The following is a 19,932-nucleotide window of genomic DNA, read 5'->3' as shown; positions in this document are numbered from 1 at the left end:
TTTGACAAGACCCCCTGCCCTCTTCCTTCTCCCTTTCGTTCTGACTTCATCCCTCCACAAGAATGAGGGATGCATAATGGTTAGAGCTGCTGTGTCCAGAGCAGAGAGGGGACAGAAAAAGAGGAAGGGAGGGATATGTACACAGAGAAGAGGAAGAGAGAAATGGAGAGTGGTAGAGAGAGAATGGATAGAATAATAAGAGATATAAGAAAGGATTAAAATAGATGGAGATAGGGGCCTCCCGAGTGGCGCAGCGGGACCCGGGTTCGATCCCAGGCTGTCACACAGCCGGCCGTGACTGGGAGACCCATGAGGTGGTGCACAATTGGCCCAGCGTAGTCCGGGTTAGGGGTGGGTTTGGCCGGCCGGGATTTCCTTGTCCCATCGCGCTCTAGCGACTCAGCTGACTTCGGTCGCCAGCTGGACGGTGTTTCCTCCGACACATTGGTGCGGCTGGCTTCCGGAATGAGCGAGCAGTGCGGCTTGGCAGGGTCGCGTTTCGGAGGACGCATGGCTCTCGACCTTCGCCTCTCCCGAGTCCGTAGGCGAGTTGCAGCGATGGGACAAGACTGTAACTACCAATTGGGGAGAAAAAGGGGTAAAAGTACAAAACGAAGCTTGCCAGACAAAGCGTGTCTTGCACCTGTGCCTTCATCTGTCACTCAGTGGCTGGGTCATGTAAGTGAATACCAAGCAGTTCCCCCTATCACCATCCTGTCTGCATGCCTGCATGGTGTCATGGGTTGAGGATCAAACATTCCTGCTAGGCAATGTTTTGAACACCCCCTTTCCTGGGGGCCAGTTTTATGACTTAACAGCCGGTCATAAATAGTTTGCAAAAAAGGACTCCTTTTGGTCTCTAGTATGGGAAGAAAGAATTTCCCTGTGAGACAAAGGACGTCTTCCCGCCAAGACTCCAACATCCAAAAGTAGATAATGAAACAATATTCCTACTTAAAAGAATGTGGGACATGGTCAGTGGGGATCTAAAGAATAATCATGTTTATTATTTTGTGATGTCATTAAGGATGGTATCAAGTAATAACTGTAACTCGGAAAGTGTACATATTCTATCTATCAAGTTTACATCTAAATGGTGTATAAAATATATTATTAAGTATGAGAGTATTTTGGTGAAGATAGGAATGTGATTTTAGTCTTCTAATGAGATAATAGTTTTTCATATAAACTATGCAGTGACTAGCCACGTCCTGAGTGACATCAGAGATCGTGTAACGGTCCCCTGTAGCTCAGTTGGTAGAGCATGGCACTTGCAACGCCAGGGTTGTGGGTTTGTTTCCCACGGGGGGGCAATATTAAAATGTATGCACTCACTAACTGTAAGTCACTCTGGATAAGAGCGTCTGCTAAATGACAACAACAAAAAAACGTGATGGAACGCCCCTTTTACCCCGAGTGCATAAAAAGCCTTGAAAAACAAATCAACCTTTAGACCAGCAGACGTGAAGCGTGAGCTAAACGTTGCAAATGGTTGAAACTCTACAGACCAGCAGACGTGAAGCGTGAGCTAAACGTTGCAATTGGTTGAATTTCTACAAGACCAGAAAGACCAGAGAACGTGAGACGTTAGTCCACACGTTTGAAATGGAGAAACTCTGAAACTCTCAACCTCTACACGAGGTGAAGAAGACAATGCACTAGACCTTATCATTTCAGTCTGCAGCTGGCATGTATAGTCGTCTAGAGAACTTTCACTAAAGACACGAAGTGGGAAGAACAATCCCTCTCAGACAACCACTGGTACATCTGAAGGAGCCATTCTAACCAGCACTACAACCAGAAACTCTCCCAAGGACATTGGGATCTCTGGTGGGCAAACCAGAGTCCTACATCATCAACTCAACTATCGAGGACAGCTACACGTAAATACATGTTGCATTTCTAATCCGAATTAGCGTTATTAGGGTGCATAAGTATTATGATTACTATGAGCATAGTCTCCAAAGTAACCACAATAGTTTGAATCTCTCTCTCCTTTCTACTCTGTCCCTCCTTTCACTCTGTCCGCATTCATGCTATTGTTAGTCCACTGGGGACCTGTTTTCATTGTATTACGTTAGTAATCAATAACCTATGTATGTTTGTATTGTGTTATTATTTAGTTAGTTAGTAAATAAATAAATAATTAAGCCAATTTGTGTATTGCTGATTAATCAATAAGGTTAGGATTATTGCAGGTTCAAGGATTATGCGACGTTCAGAATGAGACTGATAAGAGGTAATTATTTAATAAGTGACTGTTATCGATATATATAACATACAATGAGGAAAAAAAGTATTTGATCCACTGCTGATTTTGTACGTTTGCCCACTGACAAAGACATGATCAGTCTATAATTTTAATGGTAGGTTTATTTGAACAGTGAGAGACAGAATAACAACAAAAAAATCCAGAAAAACGCATGTCAAAAATGTTATAAATTGATTTGCATTTTAATGAGGAAAATAAGTATTTGACACCTCTGCAAAACATTACTTAGTACTTGGTGGCAAAACCCTTGTTGGCAATCACAGAGGTCAGACGTTTCTTGTAGTTGGCCACCAGGTTTGCACACATCTCAGGAGGGATTTTGTCCCACTCCTCTTTGCAGATCTTCTCCAAGTCATTAAGGTTTCGAGGCTGATGTTTGGCAACTTGAACCTTCAGCTCCCTCCACAGATTTTCTATGGGATTAAGGTCTGGAGACTGGCTAGGCCACTCCAGGACCTTAATGTGCTTCTTCTTGAGCCACTCCTTTGTTGCCTTGGCCATATGTTTTGGGTCATTGTCATGCTGGAATACCCATCCACGACCCATTTTCAATGCCCTGGCTGAGGGAAGGAGGTTCTCACCCAAGATTTGACGGTACATGGCCCCGTCCATCGTCCCTTTGATGCGGTGAAGTTGTCCTGTCCCCTTAGCAGAAAAACACCCCCAAAGCATAATGTTTCCACCTCCATGTTTGGCGGTGGGGATGGTGTTCTTGGGGTCATAGGCAGCATTCCTCCTCTCCAAACACGGCGAGTTGAGTTGATGCCAAAGAGCTCGATTTTGGTCTCATCTGACCACAACACTTTCACCCAGTTCTCCTCTGAATCATTCAGATGTTCATTGGCAAACTTCAGACGGCCCTGTATATGTGCTTTCTTGAGCAGGGGGACCATGCGGGCGCTGCAGGATTTCAGTCCTTCACGGCGTAGTGTGTTACCAATTGTTTTCTTGGTGACTATGGTCCCAGCTGCCTTGAGATCATTGACAAGATCCTCCCGTGTAGTTCTGGGCTGATTCCTCACCGTTCTCATGATCATTGCAACTCCATGAGGTGAGATCTTGCATGGATCCCCAGGCCGAGGGAGATTGACAGTTCTTTTGTGTTTCTTACATTTGCGAATAGTCGCATCAACTGTTGTCACCTTCTCACCAAGCTGCTTGGCGATGGTCTTGCAGCCCATTCCAGCCTTGTGTAGGTCTACAATCTTGTCCCTGACATCCTTGGAGAGCGCTTTGGTCTTGGCCATGGTGGAGAGTTTGGAATCTGATTGATTGACTGCTTCTGTGGACAGGTGTCTTTTATACAGGTAACAAACTGAGATTAGGAGCACTCCCTTTAAGAGTGTGCTCCTAATCTCAGCTCGTTACCTGTATAAAAGACACCTGGGAGCCATAAATCTTTCTGATTGAGAGGGGGTCAAATACTTATTTTCCTCATTAAAATGAAAAAAAATTTATAACATTTTTGACATGCGTTTTTCTGGATTTTTTTGTTGTTATTCTGTCTCTCACTGTTCAAATAAACCTACCATTAAAATTATAGACTGATAATGTCTTTGTCAGTGGGCAAACGTACAAAATCAGCAGGGGATCAATAACTTTTTTCCCTCACTGTATATATCTTCAAAGAGTTTAATTCGGGAGATGGTAACTCGTTAAACAAATTCCTAATGAGTTAATTGTTACATGATTAATTTAATCGAGTGACAATTAAACATAGTTAGGTGATTCGATAAATAACAGTCACACATTAAAGTAGGTAATGTCACAACAATGGCTTACTGCTGAGAGACAATTACTGGGTGATACCAAGCATCTCCCTGCCTAATTACATGTAAATCCTTATCGTATTGATGATTCTATGCTAAACAGGTTTGGTCAACAGTGTGATGGTCTCATTATGGGTAGAGGTAGAGGTGATAGAGCGTATAGCTGTGGAGCAGGTAGTTAGGGAGAGAGGACTTAAAGTGTTTTTAACCTGTGATTATGTATTCATTTCTATCTCACCTCACTCTTTCTTCTTTCGTTATTTTTTTCTCTCCCTCCTCAGTTATAAATTAGGTTGGTGATGCCCGAGGAGGATAGGAGGTCTGTTTTTCCGAAGCAGCTCATGACCACCTGTCTCAACCAATGGCTTCTAAGTCGTGGTTGCTATTCTCTAATCCCACAACACACTCTCACTTCTCTTTCTCCTTCTGTCATACAGTAGGACAGCTTATCCATTTGAAACTACACATCGGCAGATAAGATTTTCTCATTCGATCTACAATGACCACTTATGCCTAAGGTAAAACCTCATCAATCCACGCCACATACAGTATAGAACACAGTTAGTTTCCCTTTAGTTTCCAATGGTAGTAAACGTTGGCTTATAGGACTCCACCTGACAGCTTTTATGAGCCATTAACCAGGCTTGTGCTTGCTCAGCAGAGACAGGGAGGAGTAAATCAATGCCTGTATTAGGGATTTATGGTCTGTCAACCAGGAATATGCCATAACCATTCATTAGGCTGAATTAAAACACAGACCAGGGGAACAGTAGGAGGTAGCTTCAGATACTGGGATATTACTCCACCTCTGTGTGATGGATTGACAGCTATCACTTAGTACTGTGGTCTAATACAGGTAACTGCCAAAATAAAGGAAACACCAACATATAGTGTCTTAATAGGGCATTGGGCCACCACAAGCCACCAGAACAGCTTCAACACGCCTTGGCATAGATTGTGTCTGGAACTCTATTGGAGGGATGCTACACCATTCTTCCACCATTCTTTCACGAGAGATTCCCTAATTTGGTGTTTTGTTGATGGTGGAGTAAAACACTGTCTCAGGTGCTGCTCCAGAATCTCCCATAAGTGTTCTATTGGGCTGAGATCTGGTGACTGAGATACACACACTCACACACGCTTTAAACCCCCTATGCTCCTTTGAGACCACTCTTTCAAAGTCACTGAGATCTCTTCTTCTAGCAATATACAGTGGGGAGAACAAGTATTTGATACACTGCCGATTTTGCAGGTTTTCCTACTTACAAAGCATGTAGAGGTCTGTAATTTTATCATAGGTACACTTCAACTGTGAGACACGGAATCTAAAACAAAAATCCAGAAAATCACATTGTATGATTTTTAAGTAATTAATTTGCATTTTATTGCATGACATAAGTATTTGATCACCTACCAACCAGTAAGAATTCCGTCAGAAAAGCAGAACTTAATATTTGGTACAGAAACCTTTGTTTGCAATTACAGAGATCACACGTTTCCTGTAGGTCTTGACCAGGTTTGCACACACTGCAGCAGGGATTTTGGCCCACTCCTCCATACAGACCTTCTCCAGATCCTTCAGGTTTCAGGGCTGTCGCTGGGCAATACGGACTTTCAGCTCCCTCCAAAGATTTTCTATTAGGTTCAGGTCTGGAGACTGGCTAGGCCACTCCAGAACCTTGAGATGCTTCTTACGGAGCCACTCCTTAGTTGCCCTGGCTGTGTGTTTCGGGTCGTTGTCATGCTGAAAGACCCAGCCACGACACATCTTCAATGCTCTTACTGAGGGAAGGAGGTTGTTGGCCAAGATCTCGCGATACATGACCCCTTCCATCCTCCCCTCAATATGGTGCAGTCGTCCTATCCCCTTTGCAGAAAAGCATCCCCAAAGAATGATGTTTCCACCTCCATGCTTCACGGTTGGGATGGTGTTCTTGGGGTTGTACTCATCCTTCTTCTTCCTTCAAACACGGCGAGTGGAGTTTAGACCAAAAAGCTCTATTTTTGTCTCATCAGACCACATGACCTTCTCCCATTCCTCCTCTGGATCATCCAGATGGTCATTGGCAAACTTCAGACGGGCCTGGACATGCGCTGGCTTGAGCAGGGGGACCTTGCGTGCGCTGCAGTATTTTAATCCATGACGGCGTATTGTGTTACTAATGGTTTTCTTTGAGACTGTGGTCCCAGCTCTCTTCAGGTCATTGACCAGGTCCTGCCGTGTAGTTCTGGGCTGATCCCTCACCTTCCTCATGATCATTGATGCCCAACGAGGTGAGATCTTGCATGGAGCCCCAGACCGAGGGTGATTGACCGTCATGTTGAACTTCTTCAATTTTCTAATACTTGCGTCAACAGTTGTTGCCTTCTCACCAAGCTGCTTGCCTATTGTCCTGTAGCCCATCCCAGCCTTGTGCAGGTCTACAATTTTATCCCTGATGTCCTTACACAGCTCTCTGGTCTTGGCCATTGTGGAGAGGTTGGAGTCTGTTTGATTGAGTGTGTGGACAGGTGTCTTTTATACAGGTAACGAGTTCAAACAGGTGCAGTTAATACAGGTAATGAGTGGAGAACAGGAGGGCTTCTTAAAGAAAAACTAACAGGTCTGTGAGAGCCGGAATTCTTACTGGTTGGTAGGTGATCAAATACTTATGTCATGCAATAAAATGCAAATTAATTACTTAAAAATCGTACAATGTGATTTTCTAGATTTTTGTTTTAGATTCCGTCTCTCACAGTTGAAGTGTACCTATGATAAAAATTACAGACCACTACATGCTTTGCAAGTAGGAAAACCTGCAAAATCGGCAGTGTATCAAATACAGTGGGGAAAAAAAGTATTTAGTCAGTCACCAATTGTGCAAGTTCTCCCACTTAAAAAGATGAGAGAGGCCTGTAATTTTCATCATAGGTACACGTCAACTATGACAGACAAAATGAGAAAAAAAAATCCAGAAAATCTCATTGTAGGACTTTTAATGAATTTATTTGCAAATGATGGTGGAAAATAAGTATTTGGTCAATAACAAAAGTTTCTCAATACTTTGTTATATACCCTTTGTCACAGGTCAAACGTTTTCTGTAAGTCTTCACAAGGTTTTCACACACTGTTGCTGGTATTTTGGCCCATTCATCCATGCAGATCTCCTCTAGAGCAGTGATGTTTTGGGGCTGTCGCTGGGCAACACGGACTTTCAACTCCCTCCAAAGATTTTCTATGGGGTTGAGATCTGGAGACTGGCTAGGCCACTCCAGGACCTTGAAATGCTTCTTACGAAGCCACTCCTTCGTTGCCCGGGCGGTGTGTTTGGGATCATTGTCATGCTGAATGACCCAGCCACGTTTCATCTTCAATACCCTTGCTGATGGAAGGAGGTTTTCACTCAAAATCTCACGATACATGGCCCCATTCATTCTTTCCTTTACACGGATCAGTCGTCCTGGTCCCTTTGCAGAAAAACTGCCCCAAAGCATGATGTTTCCACCCCCATGCTTCACAGTAGGTAGGGTGTTCTTTGGATGCAACTCAGCATTCTTTGTCCTCCAAACACGACGAGTTGAGTTTTTACCAAAAAGTTATATTTTGGTTTCATCTGACCATATGACATTCTCCCAATCCTCTTCTGGATCATCCAAATGCACTCTAGCAAACTTCAGATGGGCCTGGACATGTACTGGCTTAAGCAGGGGGACACATCTTGCACTGCAGGATTTGAGTCCCTGGCGGCGTAGTGTGTTACTGATGGTAGGCTTTGTTACTTTGGTCCCAGCTCTCTGCAGGTCATTCACTAGGTCCCCCCGTGTGGTTCTGGGATTTTTGCTCACCGTTCTTGTGATCATTTTGACCCCACGGGGTGAGATCTTGCGTGGAGCCCCAGATCGAGGGAGATTATCAGTGGTCTTGAATGTCTTCCATTTCCTAATAATTGCTCCCACTGTGGATTTCTTCAAACCAAGCTGCTTACCTATTGCAGATTCAGTCTTCCCAGCCTGGTGCAGGTCTACGATTTTGTTTCTGGTGTCCTTTGACAGCTCTTTGGTCTTGGCCATAGTGGAGTTTGGAGTGTGACTGTTTGAGGTTGTGGACAGGTGTCTTTTTATACTGATAACAAGTTCAAACAGGTGCCATTAATACAGGTAACGAGTGGAGGACAGAGGAGCCTCTTAAAGAAGAAGTTACAGGTCTGTGAGAGCCAGAAATCTTGCTTGTTTGTAGGTGACCAAATACTTATTTTCCACCATAATTTGCAAATAAATTCATTAAAGATCCTACAATGTGATTTTCTGGAGAAAAAAAATCTCAATTTGTCTGTCATAGTTGACGTGTACCTATGATGAAAATTACAGGCCTCTCTCATCTTTTTAAGTGGGAGAACTTGCACAATTGGTGGCTGACTAAATACTTTTTTCCCCACTGTACTTGTTCTCCCCACTGTATACCTAATTTACTCAAGTGTTTTCTTTATTTTGGCAGTTACCTGTATCTTGTAAGAGAGGAGGAAGATTGATGTGTTGGGTAAAACCTCCCCATTTATTTGAGATTGAAGCCTGCCAATTTCTGCTAATGTGTATGGTGGGATATACTCATCAGATGGCCTGGGGTCACCTCTGAGATATGAAAATATCTGGCAAAGTTTCATTTTGGGGTGAAATTAGCACTTCAACCTCCAAACATTAGTTATGTTTTATTCTTCTCTGCTATATTCTAATGGAAACACCTATGTGTTTGTTTCAAATGGCAACCGAGGAGATCCCACCCTGCCACAAATATTATATTCACAAATGTAAATGGGGTGGAAAAATTCCTTATTTTGTAGTTTTTTTCATTGAACTATTACAATTTTATAAATCCCTCAAACTTGTGAAACTTAAAAAGTTGGAAAAATTATTAGAAGTCATGTCTCTGAATGTCTGTTAATGTCTCATTGCCTTGTCCCATATAAATGAAGTTGTCTTTGGAAACTCTGTTGCAGGCTACTTAAGCGACTGGCAACTCGTCAGTGGACAGCTGTCAACATAGCCAAATGTTCTCCAGTGGTCATATTTTTATTTGTTTTGTTGTATTATTTTTTGCAACAATAATGACAATATTATACATCATTACAGGGACATTCCTGTGATTACAATGAAACATTTTTATAATACAACACCAGGCAAACCCCCCCCACCCCCCCACCCCACCCCATAAAAATAGCAATAATTATGGACATAATTTCATGTGACAAGGCAATGAGGAACTAACAGACATTCAGAGACATTACTTCTAATTATAATCTTTCCAATTTTTTAAGTTTCACAAGTTTGAGGGATTTATAAAACTATAATAGTTAAATGAACAAAAATACAAAATAAGGATTTTTCGGCTCCATTTACATTTGTGAATATAATATTTGTCCAAGAGGATAATAATGTTAATAAAATAGTTATGATCGGAATTACAAGGATAAGCATTATGTCATTTAACATCAAAGGTAAACATAGGTAATTCTGGAGATTTTATACACAAACATTCATGAATTTCAATCCATAGTTTACTAGAATGGTGGCATGAAAAAATAAAATGCTCTATAGATTCTGAATCAGAGGAAAAAAAACGCAAGGCATTTTGTCAAAATTGAACCTTTTGTGCAAGAAATCATTAACAGGGTAGATGGAAGAAAATATTTTTTTATTAGTTTCTTTAACTTTTGGGATAACTAGACAATTAAGGTAAAAGGCACTGTAGTAGCTTTTGACCATAGCATGGGTTGGTCACTTCCATAGCAATATATTGAATTATAATAACCAAATATTACTACATTAACTGCCAATCGTATCCACTTATTGTTTAATTCTTTATCGAAAAGGTTCAAGTCATTAATTTGTAAACTTGGAAAAGTGGGAACAACCTCATAATAAGTCCAAGTAAAGGAAGTGGAATTGCTTTGCAAACCTTAATATATTCTCTCTGAGTAATATTAACCTGAAATTTACCAATGAACTCATCAAACGGCAGAAACTCCCCAGTGTTGCCTAACAAATCACATACAAAAATTAATACCCTTGTCAAACCAAAGGCCTTTGAAAATGGATTTCCTATTAATTTTAATAACTCTATTATTCCAGATTAATGTTTTATGGGGGAAAAAATTGTGCCTGAATATCATTTTCCAGAAGAAACATTTGCTGGGGAAACTTCACAGGTAATTTTGGAGGGTCAAAATCCCATTTCATTAGGAATTCAAGTCCACCAAGTTTATTAAACAGACTGTTAGGGATATGATACCACATAGAAGTAGGATTAGACAGACATCATTTCAACCATTTAATTCTAAAAGTACCCACTAACGACTCAAAATCAATAGCCTGTAAACCTCCACGATCATAGACTTTCACTAATTGATATTTCCAAATATAATGCGTTTTATTCCTCCAAATAAATCTAAATATAACATAATTTTTTTGGGGGGACGTTATTAGAAGAAAGAAAAAGGGAGTGACTTGGGTAAATGATTCTAGATAAACCATCAGTCTTGGACAAAAGAATACGACCCGAACTTGAGATATCACGTTGCAGCCACTGACTTAATGAAACTCTCATGGAATTAATCCTATTATCGATGTTTAAAGATTATATATCTGAAACGTTTTTAGTGATAACAATTCCTAAATATTTAACTTCCTTTTTAACAGGTATGGAGGCAATGTTGACGGAGTCACAGCAATGAATTGGCATGAGATAACATTTGTTAAGGTTGAGAGTCAACCCAGAGGCCATAGAACATTTCTTGATTCTGTCAATAGCCAAGGGAATAGCCTCCCTATCCTTTAGGAAAGGGCAGTACCATCTGCAAATTGACTGATATTTATATCTTTACCAAAAATACGGACCCTTTTAAATTCTCAGATTTGTTAAGAAATACGGCTAGTAAATCTGTGGCTAAAATGAATAAAAGAGGGGAGATTGGACAACCCTGTCTAATTCCTCTAGCAATAGAGAAACGAGGGGATGTTCCATTACTCATAGCCACCGAACTGCTAATATCATTATATATCATCCTTATCACTTTACAGAAATTCTCCCCGAACCCAAAAGTAGAGAGAGTTCTAAATAAGAAGTTGTGCTCTAAAGTGTCAAAAGTTCATAACCATCATCTTCTATGAACTCACTGTAATCTAAAATATCTAAAACCAATTGTATATGGTTATGAATACTCCTTCCTTTAATGAAGGCTGATTGAGTTTCACTGATTATATCATCAAGGCTTTTTTTCAGCCTATTGGCATAGACATGGGCTAGTAACTTATAGTCAGTTGCCAACAACGTGATTGGTCTCCAATTGTCCAGGTAAAAAGAGTCCTTATTTGGTTTGGGTATAAGAACTATTAGTCCCTGTCTCAAAGAAGGAGATAAGATAGCATTAGCAATACCCTCTTTGTAGACCGGAAGCAATAACTCTCTAATATCAGGCCAAAAATGTCGATAGAGTTCAGGAGTCAGGCCATCCGGTCCAGGAGATTTACCTATAGGCATTTGTTTAATGGATTGGTCTAACTCAGTAATATCTATATCAGAATCACAGAGTTTCTTAAACCTTTCTTCTATAGGCTTAACAGAGTTATTAACTGAATCAAAAAAGGAATCAAAGTCGCCTTCCAAAACATGAGATTGATACAGTGTACTGTAGAAAGAGTGTACCGTATTTTCTTATGAATCACTTCAAGATCATCAAATATAGTGTCATTTACATAAATGGATGAAATACTATTCCTAGTCTGCCTACTCTTCTCCAAATGAAATAAATCATTTTTTTCACCCTTTGAAAAAAATGTTCACCCTTAAGGCACCCTGTGCCTTATGGTTGTATATGTCGTCCAGGTCACATTGGCATTTAGCCAGCTCTGCCTTTTCATCTCCATTTAAATCAAGTTTATTGCTCAGCCTGTTAATATCAACAATAATATCCATCTGCTTGGAGAATCTTTTCCGAGCTAGCATTTTACCAGTAGTGATGGCAAGACATTCTGAATTCTGAATTTAGTAATTTGTTAGTAGCAGAAAGAGCAGAATTGAGACAGGTCTCTCTGATACAATATTTAGACTGTAAACAAAATGACTCATTTTTAAAATAAAATAGTAAACTTTCCAGTATGCTTTAGAAAATCTCTTGTCATTATCAAAACAAAACGAAAGAACAATGGAACAATGGTCTGTCAGAGGAGCTGAGGAAATACTACATTCACTGACAAGATTCATAAGATTGGAAGATACCAACCAATAATCAATTCAAGATTTGAATTGTCTGTGGCTTCTCCAGTGGTCATATGACAGTCTGGCCTGTCTATATTTCAGTCTCACAGGCGTCACAACCCAGTAGTGAGGCAACACTTCCCCCTACTGGATCTTTCATTGATATGTGATGGTGTAGACAACAATCATAGAGCAAAATAAGAAAACTGGCAATAATTGAATGTAGCTACACACTCTAAAGCTCTGAGGCCATGACAGATGAAAGGAGGCAGAATTTTGGTCATGTTACTTTCACTTTACAAACTATTTCAAATCAGTCCAGAAGAAGAGAAGCAGAGAAGGAAAGGTGATGGAATACATTAAAACGGCATCCTTAATCATTCCTTCCTTGAAGCAGGCCTAACTGGTTTAACGTAAATTGACAGGTGAAAGCAAGGGCTCTGCCACATAGCTTTCACTGTCAAATCTAAGTAATGTCTCATCAGTAACGACTTCAAAGAGTGGTGGAAAGTAGGATCCGTGACCCTGCTGGGGCTCTGATATTGCCCAGCCCTAAAATGGGGTTTAGGAGAACAGCCAGTGTACATGGGTTTCATCATTGTTTCTGATGATTTCCACTTATAGGAAATATTAGGTCATGCTGCCTGGCACCAATCACACCCTGAGAGAGAGCTGAAGTCTCCTCTGGTTGTGTGAGCCCACTGTACGTGGCTATGATACCACATTCACTGTAAGTGGCCATGATTCAGAGTGGCTACATAAGTAGGCCTACAGGCCACATACATTAGACCTACATATCATTAACAGAGTAACATGGGGACATTTAGCCGCTCATACAGAAGCTTGCTGACTTTAACAGAAATATAATAATAATAATAATAATAATAATAATAATAATAAATAATCGTTTTTTAGTGGGCAAAATAAGCGAAACTTTCATACCAAGTGACCTTGGTTTTCGAAATTGCATTACAGTTTGTTGGAATAAAATGACAGCTCAGCAATGCTCAACCATAACAGTCGTAGCTTATTTCACATTCTATATCAAACTGATTGATCCGTTTCTGATAAGAGCAGAACAGCCTATTCTATTCTGTCCCAGTATCAATATGCAAGTTTCGATTGCTACCCTAACAGTGGTTTATTTTTTGGATTGACTGGCATGATGCCCACGAAACAGTACAAAGACAAATTACAATCTAGGGGTTATGTTTGCTGTGCGCTCAATTGACTACCTGAAACTGCGATTACCGATAAATGCCGAATGTTTAGTAATATTAGGCCTACCAGATTAAAACGTTTAACAAAGCTGGTTTTAAGAATTTAGCCTAACCCTTTTTTGTCATGACCGAATGGCGTTACATCGGATGAGCTGCATCAAACCGTCAGTTTTGTTTCGGGTTTATTAGGCAGAAACCCCGAATATTATTTGCTCGATAACATTAATAATAACGCGAGAGTTTGCAAGTTGCCTGAAGACTGTAGTTGCAACTGTCAAAGGTAGAGTGGATACGCGCATGACCCAACACACTACTTACTATATTACTGTACACGGCGGAGAAGATAATATCCGTATTAAAAAAAACGAAATAATCCCGAGGTAAGGAACTGCAGACGGCACCGAATGCGACCGAGGTCGAATCTTTTCGTTCATTTTTTCCTCTGGTTCGTTTTATTTTACTCTAACCAACTCTCTTGCAGCTGTCGAAAATTACTGCACTAAACATATTTATGTGCCTCCCTTTAGCTCCAGCCAGCGCAAGGATTTTTATACCCCTCCTTCGTATTAAAGTCGCCATTTTGCTTCACTGCCTATATAAAACCTTCTATTTAAATTATTCTCTTCAAGGAGTCGGAGACCTCTCTATCTTTCCTGCCTGCTGATTTTCATTTTCTTGAGTTTTCCAACGAGACGATTGAGGTTGAATAAGTGCCTCGTGGTTGACATATTAATGCACGAGATGGGGCACGTGAAGGCTGGAAATAAGGTGAAAGTCTCTAGGATTTAAATTGGCATTTCCCTTTTCCTCCTCCCGCTCCCTCTTCTTCTTCATTGCCCCCTCCTACTCTTTCCTCGGATTCACAGCGGGGGCTAGGCGCGTGGCTAACGACCGACCGTGACGACTGTCAGTCCGCCTGCATCAACCTTCCTGCACCTACGCTCAAGACAGGCAGGTGTGATTGCCATGTAACCCCAGGAAAGGCGCATATACCGCGCTAGGTGTAGCCCTACGGCCTGACCCTCACGTGGGTGACCCGGGCCACCCGGCCGCTCGTGCTGGGTGACTCCGACATTCCAGGTAGGTGTGGTCTTCTAGAAGCCAACGTCCTGATGATATTCATCAACAGCACTGTAAACATTGTATGCAGTAGCGTTCAAATGCACCAATGTAGCAATATTTCACATGCAAACAATGTTGCTATAATGTAACCATCTAGAATGAGACAGACCCAACTCAAACTGCCGTTTTCACCCAGATATGTCACATGCATTCTATGCGACCTAGAGGTGAATATGGCAGGTTGTATTAGGTTTTTGATTGACTGTGTGCCTGTGCAGCCTTCAAACATGTAAGTGTTACATTCCCCAAATAGCTCCACTGTTCATTCCCTAGTAGGCTTTTATTTCATTCAATAGGAGGCTTCTGGTTTTCAGCGTTGGTTGCAGCCAGCTGTATGATGTCTTGGTTTCTAACTGTCATGAATTGGAAAGTTGGCTATCAAATGTATGCAATACTACTAAAGTAGCAGTATAATAGTTCTAATGTAGCAGTAACAGTGTTGTAAAACAGTAATACAGTGGTATTACTTAATAACTCAGAAACTGTGTGTGTGTGTGTGTGGCTTCTCTCAGCTTTGATCAGGTCTACCTCAAAAGTGTGTGTTTGTTGACTGTGTGTTCAAGGTGCACCACAAGTATGTATGCACGGTAGTCGTAACAGTGCCTTGACTGTGTGTTCACTTCAATTGGGTGTACAGTAACTGTGAGTATAGAATATTCTATACTGTGAATATAGAATATAAACTACATTTTTTGAATTTAGTTGAATTGAAAACTGTATTGCAAATCAAAAATCAACCATGGTACATCAATAAACAAATCAACAAAAATGAATTTGTTTTAGTGCCAACAATGTTATAGACAGGACAGTCAGTCAAGAAACAATAGGGACACAATAAACTGTCTAGTCTTAGGACTATGAACGTGCATAATGTCTCTCTGGCTCTGTCTGTCTGGCCTAGTGTATGAAACTCCTATCAAACTCTCAGCCCTGCTTCTCTATATGGATTTCCACCATGGCTCACGTATCCTTACAGACAGGATACAGTAAAATATGTGGGACAACCATATACCTCCCCTGCCTTGTAATGCACAGGGCCCAGGGCTTCCCAGTGTGCGGATGTGTGTGCACGTGTGTGCATGTGTGTGTTTGCATGCATGTCTGTGTGAAATTCAGTTTCACAAGTAGACATCTTTGTGATTAGAATTTTTTTTATACGTACACACAACACAACTCTCCGAAACCACCCCACACCACCATACAAGGTGAAATTAGAAGATTGTTACCTGAGCCACCACATGAATGACCCTTTGTGTACTGTAGTAATTAATTAGGGGAATGACATGAATATACGCATACTACGTTGAGAAAGCATGATGTTAGGCCTAACTGAAATACATTTTAATTAGCATAATTAGTCATTGTCAGAAACAGTGGCGGTCGGTGCTTATTTCTATTACAGCAAATTGGATGACTCTCCTTCATATTCCATTCACCCAGCTCAATGTAACATCGATAGGTATAGGCTACTACTTGATACTCGAAATTTGCCCTAAACCCATCATGGGGTTGCTACAACCTAGCCTACAAATGAACGTTTTTAACGTAGGTGCACAGGTCGAGAGACAAATTGGAGTAATCAAGGTGACAAACAGTGACACATTCAGTACCGCCTTGCACACTCTTGCCTGCATCTAGCTGATCTGGGGCCAGTTGCACCAGTTGGGCGTACAGAAGTTGGTCTTAAAGGCTAGGTCGGGCATAGCTACGTCCGACTTTGGGATCAGAATTTACACCTATTGCACCAACCAAAAATAAGACTAGTCATAGCTAAGTCTGGCGTAAGCAATGTGCATTCATGAGATTTGATGCTTCATAATGATGGTTGCTAGGCAGCGCCTGTTACTAGGCTGTTACCATCCTCGTGGCAGTTCTAAACATTGCGAGGCATGTCGATTCGCTAATCACTTAGCAAAGCCCACCACGATGTATGCACGTTTTCTTAACCACAACTGGATGGATCGATCAATAATTACTGTGGGAATGAATATCACTGAATGATGAACATATTGGAATAAAGTTGGCTAATGCCATTGAAGGCATTTATCATATTGTTGCTTACTGAAACTCCCAAAGTCATCCAACCGTTTTAAATACTTTAAAGCAATAGCCATGTGTGGTCAACCATAATTTCAGCACCATTACGATTGGGACAGCGTTTTCATGCTGCTTTGAGACAAGCATGGGGACTCGTCATGATAAATCAATCAATGTCAGATTTTAGTTTTCACGAAATCAATGTGAGCCAAATTGAGGTGAGTGTTCATGATGATAGTCTTTAGTCTAGTTTGCTCATCTAACAGTATTATCAGAACATTTTGCTAGCAGGTTAGCTAGCTATTTAGCCTACACTAGCCTAGTATAACAGATGGATTATTCTGCTTTTCACTCGCGTAGTAGCCTAGGCTATATCCCGACTAAAAGCCCTTGACTTGTCTTATAATCAATCAGTGTCCTTTTGTTTCACTGAATCTCCGTCAGCTCATCTATTAGTTTGCTAATATCTGATCAGACACATTTAGCATGCTATGTAGCATAAATCAAGTGTATTATTTTGCTATTGACTCACGCATATGAAACTCGAAAAGCCTGCGGAGGTTATGAAATATGAACTCTAGACTCCCATACTTTTGAAAATATAAATTGCTATTCTTTTCTGTGCATATCATGAAAGAAGATAGTCTATACAGCTCCCCCATTGAAAGCATCTTGACTGGCTGCATCACCGCTTGGTATGGCAGCTGCTTGGCATCCGACCGCAAGTGCGTACGGTCCAGTACACCACTGGGGCCGAGCTCCCTGCCATCCGGGACCTCTATACCAGGCGGTGTCAGAGGAAGGCCCTAAAAATGATCAAAGACTCCAGCCACCCAAGTCATAGACTGTTCTATCTGCTACCGCACAGCAAGTCTGGAACAAACAAGACCCTGAACAGCTTCTAACCCCAAGCCATAAGACTGCTAAATAGTTATACCCAGACTATCTGCATTGGCCCTTTTTGCAGAAACTTTTTTTGACTCATCACATATGCTGCTGCTACTGTTTATTATCTATCCTGTTTCCTAGTCACTTTTTACCTAGTTACAGTGGGGAAAAAAGTATTTAGTCAGCCACCAATTGTGCAAGTTCTCCCACTTAAAAAGATGAGAGAGGCCTGTAATTTTCATCATAGGTACACGTCAACTATGACAGACAAAATGAGAAAAAAAAATCCAGAAAATGACATTGTAGGATTTTTAATGAATTTATTTGCAAATTATGGTGGAAAATAAGTATTTGGTCAATAACAAAAGTTTCTGAATACTTTGTTATATACCCTTTGTTGGCAATGACACAGGTCAAACGTTTTCTGTAAGTCTTCACAAGGTTTTCACACACTGTTGCTGGTATTTTGGCCCATTCCTCCATGCAGATCTCCTCTAGAGCAGTGATGTTTTGGGGCTGTCGCTGGGCAACACGGACTTTCAACTCCCTCCAAAGATTTTCTATGGGGTTGAGATCTGGAGACTGGCTAGGCCACTCCAGGACCTTGAAATGCTTCTTACGAAGCCACTCCTTCGTTGCCCGGGCGGTGTGTTTGGGATCATTGTCATGCTGAAAGACCCAGCCACGTTTCATCTTCAATGCCCTTGCTGATGGAAGGAGGTTTTCACTCAAAATCTCACGATACATGGCCCCATTCATTCTTTCCTTTACATGGATCAGTCGTCCTGGTCCCTTTGCAGAAAAACAGCCCCAAAGCATGATGTTTCCACCCCCATGCTTCACAGTAGGTATGGTGTTCTTTGGATGCAACTCAGCATTCTTTGTCCTCCAAACACGACGAGTTGAGTTTTTACCAAAAAGTTATATTTTGGTTTCATCTGACCATATGACATTCTCCCAATCCTCTTCTGGATCATCCAAATGCACTCTAGCAAACTTCAGACGGGCCTGGACATGTACTGGCTTAAGCAGGGGGGACACGTCTTGCACTGCAGGATTTGAGTCCCTGGCGGCGTAGTGTGTTACTGATGGTAGGCTTTGTTACTTTGGTCCCAGCTCTCTGCAGGTCATTCACTAGGTCCCCCCGTGTGGTTCTGGGATTTTTGCTCACCGTTCTTGTGATCATTTTGACCCCACGGGGGTGAGATCTTGCGTGGAGCCCCAGATCGAGGGAGATTATCAGTGGTCTTGTATGTCTTCCATTTCCTAATAATTGCTCCCACAGTTGATTTCTTCAAACCAAGCTGCTTACCTATTGCAGATTCAGTCTTCCCAGCCTGGTGCAGGTCTACAATTTTGTTTCTGGTGTCCTTTGACAGCTCTTTGGTCTTGGCCATAGTGGAGTTTGGAATGTGACTGTTTGAGGTTGTGGACAGGTGTCTTTTATACTGATAACAAGTTCAAACAGGTGCCATTAATACAGGTAACGAGTGGAGGACAGAGGAGCCTCTTAAAGAAGAAGTTACAGGTCTGTGAGAGCCAGAAATCTTACTTGTTTATAGGTGACCAAATACTTATTTTCCACCATAATTTGCAAATAAATTCATAAAAAATCCTACAATGTGATTTTCTGGATTTTTCTTTCTCAATTTGTCTGTCATAGTTGACGTGTACCTATGATGAAAATTACAGGCCTCTCTCATCTTTTTAAGTGGGAGAAATTGCACAATTGGTGGCTGACTAAATACTTTTTTTCCCCACTGTATATGTACATACAGTGCCTTGACGTATTCCACATTTTGTTGTGTTAAAGCCTGAATTCAAAGTGGATTACACAGATTTAGTTTCTCACCCATCTACACACAATACCCCATAATGACAAAGTGAAAACAACATGTTTTTAGAAATTTTACAGAAATATCTAATTCACGTAAGTATTCACACCTCTGAGTCAATACTTTGTAGAAGCACCTTTGGCGGCGATTACAGCTTTGTGTCGTCTTGGATATGTCTGCATCAGCTTTGCATATCCCATTCTTCCTTGCAGATTTTCTCTAGCTGTTAAGTTAGATGGGGAGTCCAGAGGTGGACTCCAATCAAGTTGTAGTGACATCTCAAGGACGATCAAAGGAAATTGGATGCACCTGAGCTTAATTTGGATTGTCATAGCAAAGGGGTGTGAATTCTTCTGTATTTCATTTTCATTTACGAAGCATGTGGCAAATACAATTTGATTTGATTTGATTTGACCCCTGATCACCCGCACAAACAGTTCACTTTCATAGCAGTCACATACAGCATCATCACTTTGTTTGTTATATCATTCCTTCTCTCACCTACTGTGACCAGGCGCAAAGACCTTTCCAAACCAAACCTTCATACCATAGCCGCTAA

The 19,932-nt window shown here is 41.2% G+C and overlaps 1 protein-coding gene across 3 annotated transcripts in view; it reads left to right on the top strand.

Annotated features, from left to right (window-relative positions):
- The first annotated feature begins 13,730 nt into the window (after positions 1–13,730).
- The window catches only part of LOC121538621 (zinc finger protein 512B), a 72,229-nt gene continuing 66,027 nt past the window's right edge, over positions 13,731–19,932 (top strand). The window contains exons 1-2 of one of the 3 annotated variants that reach the window (XM_041846803.2): positions 13,731–13,871; positions 14,358–14,571. The gene's annotated coding sequence lies outside the window, so the exon portion shown is untranslated. Of the gene's footprint in view, positions 13,937–14,357; positions 14,572–19,932 lie in introns of all 3 variants that reach the window. The other 2 variants (XM_041846800.2, XM_041846802.2) reach the window with 2 other exon arrangements.

This window comes from Coregonus clupeaformis, chromosome 24, assembly GCF_020615455.1.
Source record: "Coregonus clupeaformis isolate EN_2021a chromosome 24, ASM2061545v1, whole genome shotgun sequence".
Lineage (NCBI taxonomy): Eukaryota > Metazoa > Chordata > Actinopteri > Salmoniformes > Salmonidae > Coregonus > Coregonus clupeaformis.
The sequence above is the reverse complement of the archived record's forward strand: the minus strand, read 5'-3'. Positions and strand labels throughout refer to the sequence as shown.